This window comes from Acomys minous (genome assembly GCF_964271855.1).
Source record: "Acomys minous genome assembly, chromosome: 8".
Lineage (NCBI taxonomy): Eukaryota > Metazoa > Chordata > Mammalia > Rodentia > Muridae > Acomys > Acomys minous.
Window position 1 is genome coordinate 62,517,602 of NC_140489.1, and position 17,428 is coordinate 62,535,029.

Here is a 17,428-nt window from a genome sequence, read left to right on the forward strand (position 1 = left end):
TAGATAGTTGTTGGCTACCATATGGGTGCTTGGACTAGAACCTGGATCCTCTAGAAGAATAGTCAGTGCTCTTACCGCTGAGCCCAATCCCCAGCCCTTTATAGCAAATTTTAAATCAGTAATGTACTATCTGGTAGCCAAATTCACCTGTTCTGTATTGGACTCACATTTAACTTTTCTCAAACACACACACACTCACACACTCACTCTATCGCTCTCTCTCAAAACTGTAAGCTCTGGGGCTGGAGACATGGCTCAGCAGGTAAGATCAAGTACTGCTCTTGCAGAGGTCAGGAGGTTGGTTCCCAGAAGTGTCCTACCACAATAGCTCCAGGAGAGCTGATGTCCTCTTCTGGCCTCCAAGGGCACCCACATGCACATGTACATGTACAGACACACTCCTTGGGGGGTGGAAGCTCAAAATTAAAAACAAACGAACAAATAAACAACTATAAGCTTTGATAGGAGTTAAGGCTATAATTCAAACACAGTTTCTTGTATTGCTCACAGTTCCCAGATATTCAATAAAATATTTGCTAAGGTTAATAAGATTAATCTGAAGTTAGAAAAAAATTAAAACCAATGTTTGCCATTAACTCTGCATGATAAAAAATGAGGAAAAAATCTAAGTGACAAATCTTAGTCATATTTTAACCATGAAATAAAAGCTACACATAACTTTTAAGTAATACCTCTAATCCTATAGTAAGATATAAGTTATTGTTTTACTGCACAGTCTTGTGGAGATCTTTAGCTACCAGAACACAGGTAGTAAAAGAACTGAAAATGTTTTCCTCTGTGAAGGATTACCAAGGAGACTGGACCTCACAAAACTGTATCTACCTACAGTTATTTACAGTTACTACCTCTCGTACTGATGTCTTGACGCTTACTTCTAATTCATCTCTTTCTCCCCATAGCATGTTATTAAATGCTAAAGAAAAAAATTTCAATTTGAACAAATTGAAATTGTTCAAATTAACGAAATACATCAGAGGTCTCAACATTTCTTAATGCAGACTAACTTTCATAGGTTAAAAACAGAAACTGCCTTGGCTTGGGGAGGGTGACTTGTCAGAGAAAGTCTCGAGGCATCCAGGGGAAGACTCCAGGGATCTAAGAACATTGACCTTGAAACTCAATGTAAAAATCTATTTTAAATTCTTATGTTTGACTTTTTAGTTTGTTTGCAGTACCAGGGAATATACTAAGGGCCCTATAGATAAGTATTCTACACCAACCCAACACACTCTAACATTTTCTCCTAGTTTGATAAAAATCAACAAAACCTTGCATTTAAATGGCTCATTATACAAATTGCCAAATGGATGACATATGACTTTATTAAAATTTCTTCACTATTCTTTCTTGCACTTAATATTACAAACTTGAAATAACACCACAGAATGATTCTTGAATCAATTAATTAACCATGGTGCCGTTTTGATTTGCAAAGAAAAAAAAACTGTTTCCAAATAAACAACTGGAAAAGTTAAGTACAGTTTTCATGAAACATACTTTTCTTCAACAACTCGAGAATGCTAGTAGAGTAAGAGTGACTGCCTAGTATGCTCATGGGCCTAGGTTCAATCCTGCAACAGCAGTGAGGGGGAGGGCACTTATGTAACTATTATTCAGAGCTGAACCATAACTTCCAATACCCGCCGAAACGCAAATAAAGCACTTTATTTCATATAAAATCTTAACTTTCAAGGTGAAAAGTATTATCTCCAAAAAAGTGTGCTAAATCTGCCTTACAACAACAACAACAAAAAAGGACACGATTCCAAAATAGTCAAGGTAAATACCATGTAAGAGAATTAAGATATTAATCAGTAGAGTGGATTGATTCTGAAAGGGGCTGGAGATATAACTTGGTGGTAGAGTAAGTACCCTGCAACATCCTAGTTTCAATGTCCAGTACCACAAGAAGAAAAAAAAAATCTAATTGCCAATATAGTTTAAATGGACAAAAGTTCATTAAAAAACTAATAAGCACAATTGTGTGACAGTTTTTTTCTATCCACGTGTAACCAAACCCACTTCCAATGCTCTTAATAATTAATGTGCAAAGAATATTAGGCATGCTGACCTGAGTTAAAGAATGTAGCCTAAAGACAACGAAATCAATAGTTATATAATTGCTTTTAATCAATCAGATCAATAGCTCTATTTCTTTAAGTTAAAAAGCACATACATCCCTAACCTTTCAATCCACAATTTGCATAAACTTCTCCAATGCCTTAGCAGGCTTTTGTGACAAACAATTATAATGTTCTTCCTCTGCTTTACATTCTATAGATAGGAGAAATATGGGTCAATTACAACAGATATTTTAAAAGCACAAAATGAGAAATTTAAAATTAAAGCAAAAATGCTCTGGAAGCTGCAAGTTGCTTATACTATTAATCCTAATATGTAAAAATACTGAAAAGGGGTAACATACAAATAAACTGGAATTGATAGTAAAACATTTCCAAAAAACGTTTTACTGAAGTCTGTATTTAAATCCAAGATTTTGTTTTGTTTTGTTGTTTGTTTGCTTGTTTTTTGGAATAGTCACATCTGGATGCAATGGTTGCCGGAAGAACCTTTTTTAGATGGAGCTTGAGAGAACTCTTCCAGGAAGTGAGAGGTTCCCTCAATGCAGGTAAACGTCTCCTAACATCCTGTTCAAACTGTATATTGCTTTTGGTTTTAAGTAGAAAGGCCAATCCCCACCTCACGCACCTGCAGAAGGCTACATGCACAAAAAGACCAGGGCATTTCACTGTTTCACACTTTAACTTTTTTTTTTTCCAAATGTCCTTGCTTTCTTCCTTCTCAAAGACAAAAGGAAACTGATAACATTTCTGGTTAGATGGTTGAAAAATCCTCTCATCTCACAACTTTGATTTAGATTTTGTACAATTTACTTTCCATTTACTAAGTAAGCATGGGCCTAAACTGAATTCCCATCATATGGTGAAAGTATGAACGTCTCCCCTGCAACTTTCTTGGAATTTTATTAGCCTTCCTAATAGTTCGTCCTTACTTTCTAGCACCTTCCAGCCTCGGCTTCTCACAGAGCTTGCACCTCACTTGCATTTCCAATAACGCTGGAGAGGGAGAGTGTATTTATGTGTGGAGAAGTGCACGCGCGCTCCCGAGCTGCTCCCCACCCCCACCCCGATACTTTTCTTTGCTGGGAACCCAGGGAAATTTTAGAGGTTATTCCAGCAAAAACACTCGGGATCAAAGCCCCAGCCTAGTGGTAGCAGTCCAACGACAGGAAGGAGTCTGTGTTTGGGTTGCGCAGTGCAACTTCTCACTCCCTACCCTAAGCTTTCGCAGATGGGAATGTGGTGGAGAACCTAGGGAGGAGTCGAGGAGATAAGAGAAAAGTGAAAGGGCCGATCCCCGGGAAAGGCGGTTAAGTTTGCAGCCCAGATCGCGTTTCTGCGGATCTGCGCCCACCGCGCTCCCCCCCCCTTCCAGGTGGAACTCGTTACCAGCAGCCTCCCCAGCCAGCAGACCCCGCCACCTTCCCTCCCCGCGCACCCTCCGAGACCCGGACAAGTGAAGGTGGCGCGGGGAGAGGACGCCTGGCGGGGCCGGCACGAGCTGGGCGAGCAGCAGGCCTCCGCCGACCCCGGCCCGGTCACCTGTGGAGAAAGCGGCCCCTCTCCGGCCTCTCTGCCCTTCAGCCGACCGGAGCCCGGCGGCTCGGCCTGCCGAGGACCCAGCCGCCCGGCCCCAGCCCCTTGAACTGGTTACAAGCGGCGGCGGCGGCGGCGGCGGCGACCGAGGGTCCCCGGGCGGGAGGGGAGAGGCAGGCCCCGCGCGGCCGGCTCTCGAGGTCCTACCTAACAACGCCGGTCTCCTCCGTCGCCTCCTCAACGGCAGCGGCCCCGGCGGTGGCGGCGGCAGCGACATTCCTGGGGAGCGCTCCCGCCGCCGCCGCCTCCTCCACTCTCGGCTCGCCTCTCGCTGCCGGCGCGCTCACCACCACCCCCCCCCCCACCCGCCCTCGCCGACACACACGCCCCGAAAGCCCGAGCCCCGCGGCTCGCGCTGCCTGGTAACCCGCCCGCCGGCCCGCAGGCAGCGGCCGCCCCGACCCTCCCCCCCTTCCCCCGCGCCCGCCGTCGCGCTAGGCTCAGTAATGGCGGCCACTCGGGTTCCTCGCGCTGACGGATCTCTCCCTCTCTCCCCGAACTTTACCTCAGCATCTCTCGCCGGCGCGTACCGCCGGAACGCACGCACGCGCCAGCGAGCGCCCGTGTGCGCGCGCGCGCGCGGAGCCACACACCCGGCCGGGGGGCGGCGCAGGCAGCACGGGGGCGCGCGTGTGTGTGTGTGTGTGTGTGTGTGTGTGAGCGTGCCCGCGCCGCCCGCCCCACAATCCCTCCCACCCTACTCTCCTCCTTCTCCTTCCCCCCCCAACCCCCGCCCCGCGGCACTCACCTCCAGACGCCTCCCGAGCGACGCTCCCGGTTCGGCCCCGCCCCTGCCCTGGTCTCCCGGGAGCTGGGGAGGCGCGAGCGACCGCGCCGCCGGAGGGAGGGGGGGGGCGCGCGAGCGCGCGGGGCCGCGTCCCCGCTCGGGCCCCGCTCCCCATTGGCTTCTGCCCCTCCCCCTCCCTCACTGTCCCCGCCTCTCCCGCCCATTGGTTCCCGCTCCTACTCCCGTCCTTCTCACCTTTTCCCTGTTACCCATTGGCGTGAGTGTTTCTCCTCAGCTCTCTCTCCCCTTTCTCCGCGCTCCGCTCCTCCTCCGTCCCATCCTCCACGCTCCGGGCGCCGCACGCTGTGCACAGTCGCCCAGCCGCCCCTGCCCTCTCCCTCGCCTTCGTTCTGGTGTTGGCGGTAACTCAGAGTCGTCTTGCAGAGGAACTTAGTGTTGTGTTAGCTGTTGCGAGGCAGGGCATGGGCGCCGAACGCCCCTCCACAAATCCCTCTAAGCCTTAGAGTCTGAGGTCTCTGAGCACTGAAGAATGCAGAGGAGGAAAGAATGCGCCGGAGCTCCGTTGCAGGGACTTTGTGTGTGTGTGTGTGTGTGTGTGTGTGTGTGTGTGTGTACATGCACATGCACCGCCAGTCCTGCCTGGCAATCGCTCACCAACCACAGACATCACCCTCCTGGGACCTGGAGCCACTCTCAGCCAAAAGCCTGAGCTAGACCGGGGCAAGAGGAATCCTTTCCAGATGGGCGCGACACAGAGACGCAGGCCCTTCCTTGATTCTGGCCGATAGGGAAGTTGTGGGAGACGCCAAGACCTGAATGGTTTAGAGTGGCCCCAAGAGCCCCAGCTCAACTTAAGCAACTAGCAGCTATCTGCTTCCCGGCTTTCACACTGCCTTAAAATATACTCAGTCTTTTTTTTTGAAATTTTTCACAAGTTGGGGATTACGTTGAGCTTTTCATTACTTTTAACAAAGGAACCCCCCCTACCCCAAATTTGGTGATGCTGTTCAAACAATCATTTTCATAGCTAACATTATGGTTAAGTCCTACATCATCCATCTTGACTTCAGAACATCTGTGCATATTGACTTGACAAGGGTGAGAGAATGAACGGTAGAAACCATGGCCTCTGAACTCTGAAGAAACTATTTGTGACTTTCCCAAGGTCACCCTAATTTTATAAGGAGATGTTTAAGTAAAAACACCAATCTTCTCCAATTCATTAGTTCATGTAATTTGGAGGAGAAGTTCTCTTTGGAGAAAGATTTACTTCCTGCACTGAAAATAGTTTGTCATCGGTAAACATATAAAGATGCTTTAAAATTCAAGTTATTCTTAGGCTACACAAGGTATCGAAGCTAGCCAAGGTTGCTTTTTAGTGTTATAATGGCATAGCTGCTGCCATCCGGAAGTAAATTTACGCTGTCTGGAATGAAAACAAAAACTGCCGGTTGGTACAAATTGGTTAGAAAATGTGTGTCAGTAAATCTGTCACAACATTCCAAATGAAGATCTGTTCGTTCCTTCCCCGTGTTCATCCACTGCCCATATTCCTCAAAGGTAAACGTAAAATCTTTAAAAGCAGAAAAGAAATTTCTGGCTTCTCTGTGTAACCCTTGATCGCATCCCTTGCAGTATCTGAGTGTTGGAAGAGTAGGCCGTGGTCTGTAGATGCTTACAAACTAAGGCAAGGAAAGAAAGCTGAAGAGCATTTGCAAGAAAAGTAACAGCAGTTAGAGGGGAAAAGTGACGAAGCAGCATGAATCCCTTTTGTCGGCTTGAATTTAATGTGTTTTGTGTATTTTGTATCTTTGTACTAAAAATCCTTAAACAATTAAAAACATAACCTGAATAAAATGTTAAGTACTATACGGTACCCACACATTTTGGAATTATTTTCTAACCAAATAGAAAATCTTTAACAGTGGGCATTTATCAACATACTGGAAGTCAAATAAATCAGGGCTCATAAAGGAAATATTAGGGTAAGAAGGTGTAATTTGCAGCTATACGACAGGATAGCAGATGCTAAAAGGACTTGAAATCTCATTACTTTTAACAAAGGAACCCCCCCTACCCCAAATTTGGTGATGCTGTTCAAACAATCATTTTCATAGCTAACACTATGGTTAGTCCGACATCATCCATCTTGACTTCAGAACATCTGGAAATATAAAACTTTGCTTATTATTGATAATAATCTTCTTACTAGTATATATCACCACTGCTGTTGTCTTTCTGTTGCTTATTTCTCTCTAAGAAATAAAGCGTGGTTTCCTGTAGCCACAGAAATCTGAAAATGGGGATTAGAGGCTAAAATTCTGTGATTGATGTCTGTGGATTTATAGGTGAGAGGCACTAAAGAGTGAGGGTGAGGGTGGCATCTCTTAAACCTGAATGGGAGCAGTGCTTTCAGAGAAAAGGCTTTGAAACACTCACCCTCCCCACCCAAAAGGGACTATTTGAGAAAAATGAGGAAATTGTTCTTTAGGTTCATGCATTGTACTACTGTGGAGCCTGAATAAATATTACCCAGCCTTCTCATGTCTATTACTCTCCTTATCTGGAATAAAAAAATATATAAGCATTTCTGCTGTACTGGATAATTAAAACCACCTGGAGCCTTAGTCTTCTTTACTTTGTGGGGAAAAAAGTAGAATAAAGTTTCAAGCAGGCATTTTAGGGTTTTAATTTAAATATTTGTCTCTACAAATTTCTAGTTGCATTAATTTGCATGGTCGTTTTTTGGACCAAAAGATAAGACAGTCATAAAAATGTTGGAAATGCATGAGCTAGGATGCCCTCACAGGAACTTACCCTATAGAAGCAGTTACACCCCCTGCTGGAAATCCTTCATCATAACAACATTGTCTAAGGTAGCCTCAGCCAAGAACCGGCAAAAGGTCAAACATAAGACATTTCCAAGTGACAAAAGAAACCAGTCTCTTCCCCTGGCTGACACAAGAAGGGTTTTTTGGAGAGGAGTCTATCTCAGAACATCATCTTAATCACGGACCCGAAGAAGATGAATAGTGATGCAAACGACTGTACTCAAAAGCGCGTAAGAGACCACTGCCGATTTCCCTACTGCGGTTCTCAACCCCCATCCTACTCCCATCTCCCAATAGAATTCTCTGTCTGGGAAGTAAAGGCAGGACAAGAGAGGGCTTTCCGCCTGCAGGTGAGCAAACGGTGGTTCATAAACAGTCCCAGGAGCCATCTGCTGAGTGAAGATGCTTAGAGCTTTCCTTGTATTTGTTTTACGGCTACCAATGATAGTTTCAGCACGAAGAAAGAGTGCTAATTACGTCTTGGCTGTTATCGCAGAAAATGTTTTGACAAGAGTTAAGGTAATCGTGAGTGTGGGAATGGAAGAGAAGGAAAGCGACGCATTGGCCTTCCTGGCTTTTTGTTCCACCGAGCCTTGTTCTGTTGCCTCTCTGGAACTGTATTTTCAGAGAGAAATCCCAAAGATGGTATCAAGAGCCTAGCTCAGAATGTCATGTTCCTGACCCTCTGGTCTAGGACATAACTGCAATTGTCAAAGTAGCACTCAACTATAAAGCAATCACTGTTTTTTTTTTTTAAAGTTTATTTGTACTGCAGACATCTCTTAAAGTAATGACAATTCACTCAGGTCCCACCAGCACAAATACTTTAATTAGACAAAATAAAAAGGTCTTCAAGTTATTTCCTCTCACAAAAGGGGGTATTGTTAGGCCATCTGGACCCGCCATTGGGTTTTTATGAAAGATCGCAGCTTGAATTTAATCAACCCCAATAAGGTTAGCCCTCTAAAGCTGAAAAATAATTGCAAGGCTGGCTAAATGAAGAATTGAGGTTCTCTCCTTTAAATTGTTGCTTCTGTCAGTCCCAGGCCCTTCATGTGAGAAGCAGACACCTGCATTGCTTGACTGTCAGATCACACGTGCATTATTTAAATTTTGGTGAATTCTCTCATTCTTAGTGTAGACCAAATTTAGATTGTGAATTCTTCTAGGTGCTCCATACAATGAAAGAACACATTTTTATTGGTCAGAATTTAATAAATGTTTGGTAATATGAAACACTCTGGGTTTCATGGCTTTCCGGATCTGGATTTTGGTTATGTTTTGATGTACCAGCTGAGATAATCACTTTAAGGAGAAGAAGACTCTAGAAGTTGAGTTAGTTGTCCTTCCCCATGTGTAGCCCACACTTCTCCACATAATATCTCTCTGGTAGGTGAACCTGAGTCACTAGCAACAAAGAACTATGGATCTGAAACATCAGGGAACATTCCAAAGACCTGGTGCAGCGGAAGCGTTCTCTGCAGTCAACAATGAGGTAGTTAGCCACTCTGCAATTAAGGCCCTGTCAGTTTTCCTTTTTATAAACTACAGTAGATGGTAAATATTTGCATTGCAGTCCATGCTTGTGCATTTTCTTGAGGGAAAAAAAAGGAAACAAAAATATTATGGTTCTTCCTGCTTGGCTATTACATATTTCTAAATACTTTTTTTTTTTTTGAAACAGAGTTTCATTATGTATCATCTTAGGTTAGGCCTAAACATTTCACCCTCCTGAGTGCTGTTGACAGTAAAGAATAATAACCAAATTAATTCTGTAATTTGGCTTTCCATACCATGTAGCACAGCCCAGAACAGGCCTAGCTCACACTCTTTGTTTCTAATTCTTCTTCCTATATGAATGGCTATTAATAATTACTTTTTTCCCATAAAAGTATTTACATTATTAATTCTGAGATTTTACTTATTTAATTTTGGGTTTTTTGGTTTTTTTTTCTGTGTAGTCTTGGCTGTCCTAGACTCACTTTGTAGACCTGGCTAGCCTTAAACTCACAGTGATCCGACTGCCTCTGCTTCCCTGAGTGCTGAGATTATAGGCGTGCACCACCATGCCTGGCCTGAGACTTTAACTTGACAAAATAAAAGTAATAATGTAAAAAATGCATAAAGTATTTCATGTGTTGCTTAAATCAAATTTTATAAGATTAAATTCAAATGGAGTCCATTGTTGTTGTTGTTGTTGTTGTTGTTGTTGTTGTTGTTGTTTTCTGTAGTGCTGAGGATGGAGCCCAAGGACACCCAACGCTAGGCAAACACATTATTACTAATCTATATGCCTAGCCCTGTAAGCAAATATTTTGCAGAGTAAAGTCTCACTAAAAAAGCAGTCATGCCATAATGGTTTGTGTAAAAGACAATGTTCGCAAACAAGATGGCAACAGTATTGACCAGTGTGTTAATATTTAATCTAGATTGTGGAATTGAAGCTAATATTAACTTCCTTCTTTCCTCCATTTGTCTTTTCTTTTTATCCTCATCCTCCAGGCACTCCTTCCATTTTTCTGTCTTTCAGCTTTTTTCTTTTCAGTCTTTCTGTCTCTTTCTCTCTTACAGGCTGGCCATCTGGGGCATTGCCTGGTCCTGTTTCTGGTAACGTCTGACGAAATGAAACAGCCTTGGTTTGCAGATTATTGCCACATGTTGAGTCTAGATAATATTGCTTTGATGGTTCTTTAAGGTTCTTACAGCCCAGGAGGCCCTGCACAAACTGATGCACCAACCAAGGACATTACAAGCAGAGAACCTGGACGCCCTGTTCAGATGTAGCAATTGGACAGCTCATTCTCCACATGGAGAAAGGGAGGGGAAAGCAGGGCACTGCCCCTGACAGGAACTCTGGTGCCCATGATCTGATCACTGCCTCTTGGCAGAGAGGCCCTCTGGGAACACAGAGGAAGGGGATTCAGGCTATCTGGATGAGACCTAATAGGCTGTGGTCAGACGGTGGGGAGAGGTAAACCCTCCTTTGGAGGATCTAGGGGAGGGGGAGGGGGGAGGGGGAGGGGGAGGGGGAGAGGGTGGGAAGGAGAGGATAAGAGCAAAGGGACTACAGTTGAGATGTAATGTGAATAAATCATAATAAAAAATAAATTTTAAAAATCTTTAAAAATAATAAAGTTCTTACAGACCAAATTATGACAACCAAATAACATCCATGTTATTATGTTTAGTGACTCTATTTTTAAATTCTTAAGTCTACCAATCAAGGTGGAAGACATGGTGCAGTTGGTAGAGAGCTTGTGTAGTACGCATGAGGTTCCATCCCTAGACCCACAAAAACCAGGTATGGCAGTCCACTTGGGATTCCAGCACCTGGGAGGCGCAGATAAGAGGGTCAGGGGTTCAAGGTTATCTTCAGCTACACTGTGAGTTCAAGGATAGTCTGGGTTTCATGAGACCTTGTTGCAAAAATGGCATAACTCCTGGAACATCTACTAGATAGTCGACTGGGTGGTTTTCACAGATGCTGATAAAGCAAGTGGATCTTTCCATGGGTTCCTGCCTTTCCCTTTAGGAATGAGAGACTTAGGATAGAATATATTTATTTAATTGAACTGGTCTCCCATTAGGATTTGTTATGTTTATTTTTGCATTCCGCTATCACATGTCAGAGAGGGTTCCTTTTTAAGTTGAGGCAACTCTGAAGCTCTTCTGTATCATTGTATCCTCTTTAACACAAAACCAGTTTAAGGGGGAAAAACAATCCTCACTACAGTGCAAAGGAGTTGGTCACAAAAGACCACCAAACTGGGAAAGGAGGGAAGCCGGATCTTATCTCAGTTTCTGTTTACTGTTAAGATCTTCAAAGGTCTCTGGACAGATCTGTGTGTATCCAGAGAACAGTCCTTCCTCCACTTCACTTTGCAGAGAGCCCACAGAGAAGACTTCACTGGTTCCTGGTTCACTACTAATGGAACTATCACCCGCCCCCCCCACCCCCCCCGGCCCCCCACCACCACCCCCCCCCCGCCCCCACTGCACCCAGGCCAAAGCTGTTGCTCCTGCCTTCAGCGTCCACTTTAGCTTTTTCTTACTGCATCCCTCTCCATGAAGATTAAAAACTAGCCGGAAGGAAGGAAGGAAGGAAGGAAGGAAGGAAGGAAGGAAGGAAGGGAAAAAGTTGACCTTTACTCCAAATAACCTTATGTGACTCTGATCCCAGCGCTTGGGAGAATAAGGGGATGATTGCTCCAAATTCAAAGCCAGTCTAGGCTACATAGTGTGTTCCAGGCCACCCTGGACCACAGGACAAAACCCTACCTCAGAAGCAACCCAAACAAAGCAAAACAACCCCCATTCCTAAACACTGCAGTGTCTTTAGGTTTGGGTTTCTAGACCTTTCTGAATGAACTGTTACGTTCGTGTTGGAAGATCTACTGGTTTGTACCTTCTTCCCACAATAACTACCATGTGTTTTATGAGATCACAGGCCTTTAAACTCCTCAAATTCATTCATGACCCCACCTTCCAGCAGTGTAGCTGAGAGGCCCATTTTGGGTCACAGTAACCATGTTCAGTAATCTATCCAGGCTACATAGTTTGCATTTTTGCCCACTTATGATAAATTTTTTTTCCAACCTTAGCTCCAGATAACCACTAACGTATTTTTCTCCAGATATTTCTACCAACGATATATAAATGTTAGCAGTTGTTCCATGCCCTGGTCAACAGTTATTATTGTCTGGCTTTCACCATGGACATTCTAATCGGTATAAAGTGGTATTTCATCATTGTTTGAACCCGCATGTCTCAATGAGAAATGAAAGTGTGCTTGTTAGTCACTGGCATCTCTTTAACGTGTTTCTTCAGTGTTTTGCCCATGTTAAACTGGGACGCTGTCCTCTCGTTGAGACAAACTTGTTTAGAGCTTAAAGTCTTATGCTGAATTTTCATAACAAATCCTTCAAGGTTTTCCTAACACGGTGACAATGTTTCTACTTTTCCTGTAGTGCTTCCTACCCTTCATTCACATGTGTATGTTTGCGGTGCTACTGTTCTTCCCAACATTCAAAACTTGCGGACAATGTCACATCACTGAGTGAAGCCTCTGTCTCCTGGGCATGTTTGGAAGCCGGTCTTCTTTGGTAGAACTTGGTTAGCTAGACTTTCGTTTGCTACTCTTCCTTGATCAAATAGCTTAGCCGCGTGCTAGTCATTCTTTTTTTTTTTTATCTGCTTTTTATTCATCTGTTTGTAGATAAATGATAAATAATTTACACTACGGATAAGTGATTGTACAATCATTCTACCAGAAGATCTAGGTGAGGACTAAGGTGTGTGAGATATGCTTACTCTTGGGATCCTGGCCTCAGTAGCATCAGCCTTGAGCAGGACTTTTGAGGCAAAGTGATCAAAAGCAAGTGAGTACAACCAGTCTCCTTGGCATCTAATTCAGTATTAGAGCCTTTGAAAAGTGCTTAACTCTTTTAAGCCAAGTGCAATTTTACAGTGGTTCGTAGTGATCTTTTCAGTTGCTGTTGCCATACCTTTGCTTTTTTTTTTTTTTTAAAGCAGGGCAAAACAACTTCTTGGCTCCAAAGAAATCACATGCCACAGCGATTTAGAGATGAGAAAGGAAAGAGGTTACTGCAGTTTGGCTGTTCACTTTTGATTTACTGTGTGTACATCTTCAGCATGGCCTGCAGGTTTGTGTTATCTTGGTACACATCCCAAGTGTCATCCTGATTCTAATAGAAGAGTTCTGCTTTTGACAGTGTTCTGTGTATATGCCTTGTAACGGGACGGCCTGCTGACCAGGCATGTAATTTACGTAAAGGTACGCCTCCTAACTCTCCCAGTCACTCAACTCATGATGCAGCTCTGGATGCCGCCACAACCGCCCTTCAGATAAACATTTTAAGCAATCATCACAATAAAAGGTATTTTGCAAATGTTTTCTCGCCAGATGCCTGTAGCTTAGAACCCACCTTCCTAAACTATAGGTCCCAACGCCCAACGAAGTTGGGAAATTTAACATTAGGGTCATGAAAATGTGACAGTAGTATAGAGTTTTCTGAATATACAGTGACTAAAAAAATTAATTCAAAATCAAACATCTACCTCACCGAAGCTGTTTGTGACAGTGCTCTCCCACGTTGCCCCGTGCGATTTCACTGCAGCCAAGGTGCTAAGCCACAACTTGCACACTTCACAGAGTGCGCGTTCCCATGCTTCATATTGTCTGAAACACCTTCACTCAAACTCCACTCAAGACTATAGCATGCCATGAATCGCAGTGTTTGCACTATATGCAATGAAGTTTTCTGCTTTTACAGAAACATAGTACGTTCATTACAGAAAACAAAGACTTAATGTTTTCAGACTACCATCCCTCAGCAGATGAGGATCAGATTAGTGGATCTTTGGGTTATACTGTGTTATGTTTACTTTTAAAATTGCTGTTTGACTTCCATGAAAAGATCATTAAATTAATTTTTGGCTTGAGAGTAGGACAGAGTCTCCAACCATTTCTGAAGTGACCCTACAAGTTTTACACTATGCAATTGTGTGAAGCTGGTATTCTCAGCGTTGACTATGGTAAAATCAAAATAGCGATCAACTTTATAAAGCATTGATGATGTTCTGTATCCTGAAGTATTGAGTACCCAGTCAGGACTTAATTAAGCAGGTACACCCAGATCATTACCATGTACATTTGTTTTACCCTTAATAGGTTATAAAAATCATATATACATATATATTTATCAAATAAATATAAAATAATTTTTCATGATTTACTATCAATAAATGTTTGATTTACATACCGGCTTTATAAACCTATATACTCTAGCTGTGCAAAATTCTCTCTGGCAAAAGGGATTGTAAGTGAAATAAGGTCATGAAGCCTCAGCTGAGAATATCGGACTGTCACAGGGGATACACTGCAACTTATAAAATGGAAATGTTCTCACTTGGAAAAGAACATACAACATACAAACATAACAACATACGTTATGAATGTTGACAGTTTAGACCAGTGGTTCTCAGCCTTCCCAACGCTACGACCCTTTAATGCAGTTCCTCATGCTGTGGTGACCCCCCAACCATGAGGTTACTTTCGTTGCTACTTCACAACTAAAATTTGAGTTTGACCTCTGTAAGAGCGGCAACTGCCTTAAACTCTGAGCCATCTCTCCAGCCCCATGGTGGTGGTGGTGGTGATGGTGTTGGGGGCGGGGGCAGGTGTTGTTTTGGTTTTGTTTCATTTTGTTGAGAACTCTGGGTTCTCACATTTTTATTTTCGTTGAGTCTTTGTTTGCTGTGAGACAGAGTATTGTTCTGTAGCTGAGGGTGACCTGACCCATAAATTCCTCCTGCTTAGGGTCCTGAGTGTTGGGACTGCAAGCTGCAGCTTGTGCGTAGCCTGTGGGGAGCTCTTATCATTAAAAAATGAAATATATTACTTATAAGCTAGCTACAGGGCAATAATTTCTAGTTTCCTTTAATTACTAAAATAATGCGCTATTTAGGGTTTTGTATATTTGGAAAATTCAATTATGACTTTAAATGTATATAAGAATAAAATATGAATAATTAAATAACCTGGAAGAAAAATAAATAAATACATTAACAGTGTCCATGTCTGGGTCTAAAATGATATACTTATGTTATGTGTCTTATATATTCACATTACATATCTTTACATTTTCTTAGACTTGAAAAAACAGGAGATATTTTATTACTCTGGACATACTAATCACACCTTCCTACTTAAAGCAGCCGTTAAGATGTGTTTACTAGGACAGTACAATCAACATGAGTTTTGAGTCTTGGGTAACATTTTTTAAGCACTATTTTGAGGCATCCTCTCATTGAACAGCTATCAATTCATACCCATTGTGTGCCAGCCTGTGGTTCCACTAATACAGCAAAGGGCAGGCATGAATCCTGCCTGCAACACGCTCATTTTCTTGTTTCAGGGCTAGTAAGTTGTGGGGCAACAGATTATGGCTTGCGGTGAGGAACAAATAGGCCTTTCCATTTCTGTCACACTCTAACGGCCTCATCACTTGTGATTTCTCATTTTAAACACAATAGGCACAGTAAGATCTTTTGGAGACTGAAAAAAAAATGTGAAAGATGAGCATTTCTCCTGTACCAAACTGACCCCTGATTTCCTCAAATAGCTTCTGTCTGTGCCGAGGGTGCTGTCAAGGCTCACGGTTTGAATGTTAAAGGCCTTCTGAATGAACCCTGTTGTTTTCCTCTTCTATTGTCAGATTTGGAGTCTCGTGGTTTCGATTTTTGGCAGTCTTCAGGTTAGGGCCATGCCACCAAGTGGAATAGAGGCCACTCTGAAACTGAGTGAAGTCTTGTTTTAACTGGCATATAACTGTTTTTATTTGGGTTTCTGTGGAATTTGGAAGCCTGCAACTCATCCAGAATAAGGGCATTCCACAAATTCCATTTCATAAAAGCCATCCCTCTTTCATATACTGTTTCAATTTCCTTCAGTGTAACTAAACTCTTAGCAGACATTCCAGGGAAAGTGACGAAGGGAGGAGTTTTAAGATAAGCATTACATAGAATTCTTTACCCAGCAAGTCCTCATGGGTGTGTTAATCATAGTAGCCACAGAATTTTAGTAGTAAAAAAAAGAAAGAAAGAAAGAAAGAAAGAAAGGACATAATATATTTACACAGTTAAAATGTCAGGCCTATCAAAGGAATTCACAAAATCTCAGAATTGAAAAAAATGGAATTTATACATGTACTAGATGATCTCAGACAAATATGATTCAACTGGAGCAACATGTGCTGTTTCACAGTGTTTAAATAAAAACCAGGTTTTGTGCATGGCCAAATTTTTTAGCCTAAAAAAAAAAAATAATTTTTTTTCTTTTAAAGCAAAACTTTAGCTGGAACCCAAATACTTGAGTTGTTGTTGTAGCTTCTTTTTCTTGACACAGGGTTTCATGTAGCCCAGGCTGTGTTCCAGCTTGCTAGTAATTTAGAATTACCCTGAGCTCCAATCCTCTGTCTGCACTTGGCAAGTCCTGGGATTTCAGGCTGGTGCCACCAGGCCCAGTGGAACAGAAACAGCTGAAAAAAGAAATAGAGGGACGCATTCTTCACATGTGGGGTCTGTCTGTCGTCTCCTGCCTGCCCCCCCCACCCGTCTCTCTCTGTCTTTCTGTCTCTGTCTCTGTCTCTGTCTCTGTCTCTGTCTCTGTCTCTGTCTCTCTCTCTCTCTCTCTTTCTCTCTCTCTCTCTCTTTCTGTGTGTGTGTGTGTGTGTCTGTCCCTCTCTCTGTGTTTCTCTCTGTCTCTCTCTCTGTCTCTCTCACTATGTAGTCCTGGATGACCTCAAACTAACAGTTTTAGTTTAGTTTCACCTGCCTCAGCCTCTCGGGCACTGGGATTAAAGGCTCGTTTGTGTCATTGCACCCAGCTTCAAGGTCAGTCCCTTTTGAGCAGAGATAAGGAACATACTCTTAGGTGACCGTCAAACCTACAGAGGCAACTCAGGACCTTCCGATGTCCAATTGGTTTGCTGAAGAGCAGTGTGGGCTGTGTTGACTCCTTTCTTCAGGCTTCTGAGGGGAAGCCTCAAGCTGTTCCTTGTCTCAGCCTTAGTCTATGTGACTGATGGCAGACTGCTCTGTACTGCTGTTTCCTCGATGAGGGTGATTGGATAGAAATGGCTGTGACTGCACTTATCTGGGTGGGGGTGGGGGTGTGTCAATGCCTTCAGAGCTGAGGGAACAAACATGGGTGCTCTTGCTTGAAAAGCAAAGTGTTGTACATTTCTAGGACCCTCTGGGCCCAGGGGCGACTGATCAAACTATTGCACCAACCAAGGACAATACATGCAGTAAACATTGAACCCCTACTCAGATCTAGCCAATGGACAGGACATTCTCCACAGTTATGTGGAGAGCGGGGACTGACTCTGACATGAACTCTGGTGCCCCATATTTGACCACTTCCTCGTGGTGGGGAGGCCTGGTGGCACTCAGAGAAAGGATAAGCAGGTTACCAAGATGAGACTTGATAGCCTATGACCATATAGTGGAGGAAGAGGTCTACCTCGGCCATAGACCTAGGGGAGGGGAATACAGTGAAAGCGGGACGGAAGGAGGAAAGGGTGGATATAAGTGAGGGAAAAACAATTGAGATGTAATTTGAATAAATT

At 43.3% G+C, this 17,428-nt stretch overlaps 1 protein-coding gene across 2 annotated transcripts in view; it reads right to left on the reverse strand.

Annotated features, from left to right (window-relative positions):
- ARHGAP5 (Rho GTPase activating protein 5) overlaps positions 1–4,352 on the reverse strand; it is a 63,308-nt gene extending 58,956 nt beyond the window's left edge. The window contains exon 1 of one of the 2 annotated variants that reach the window (XM_084791788.1): positions 4,204–4,352. The gene's annotated coding sequence lies outside the window, so the exon portion shown is untranslated. Of the gene's footprint in view, positions 1–3,845; positions 4,003–4,203 lie in introns of those variants that run through there. The other variant, XM_084791787.1, reaches the window with a different exon arrangement.
- Between the last annotated feature and the right edge of the window lie 13,076 nt (positions 4,353–17,428).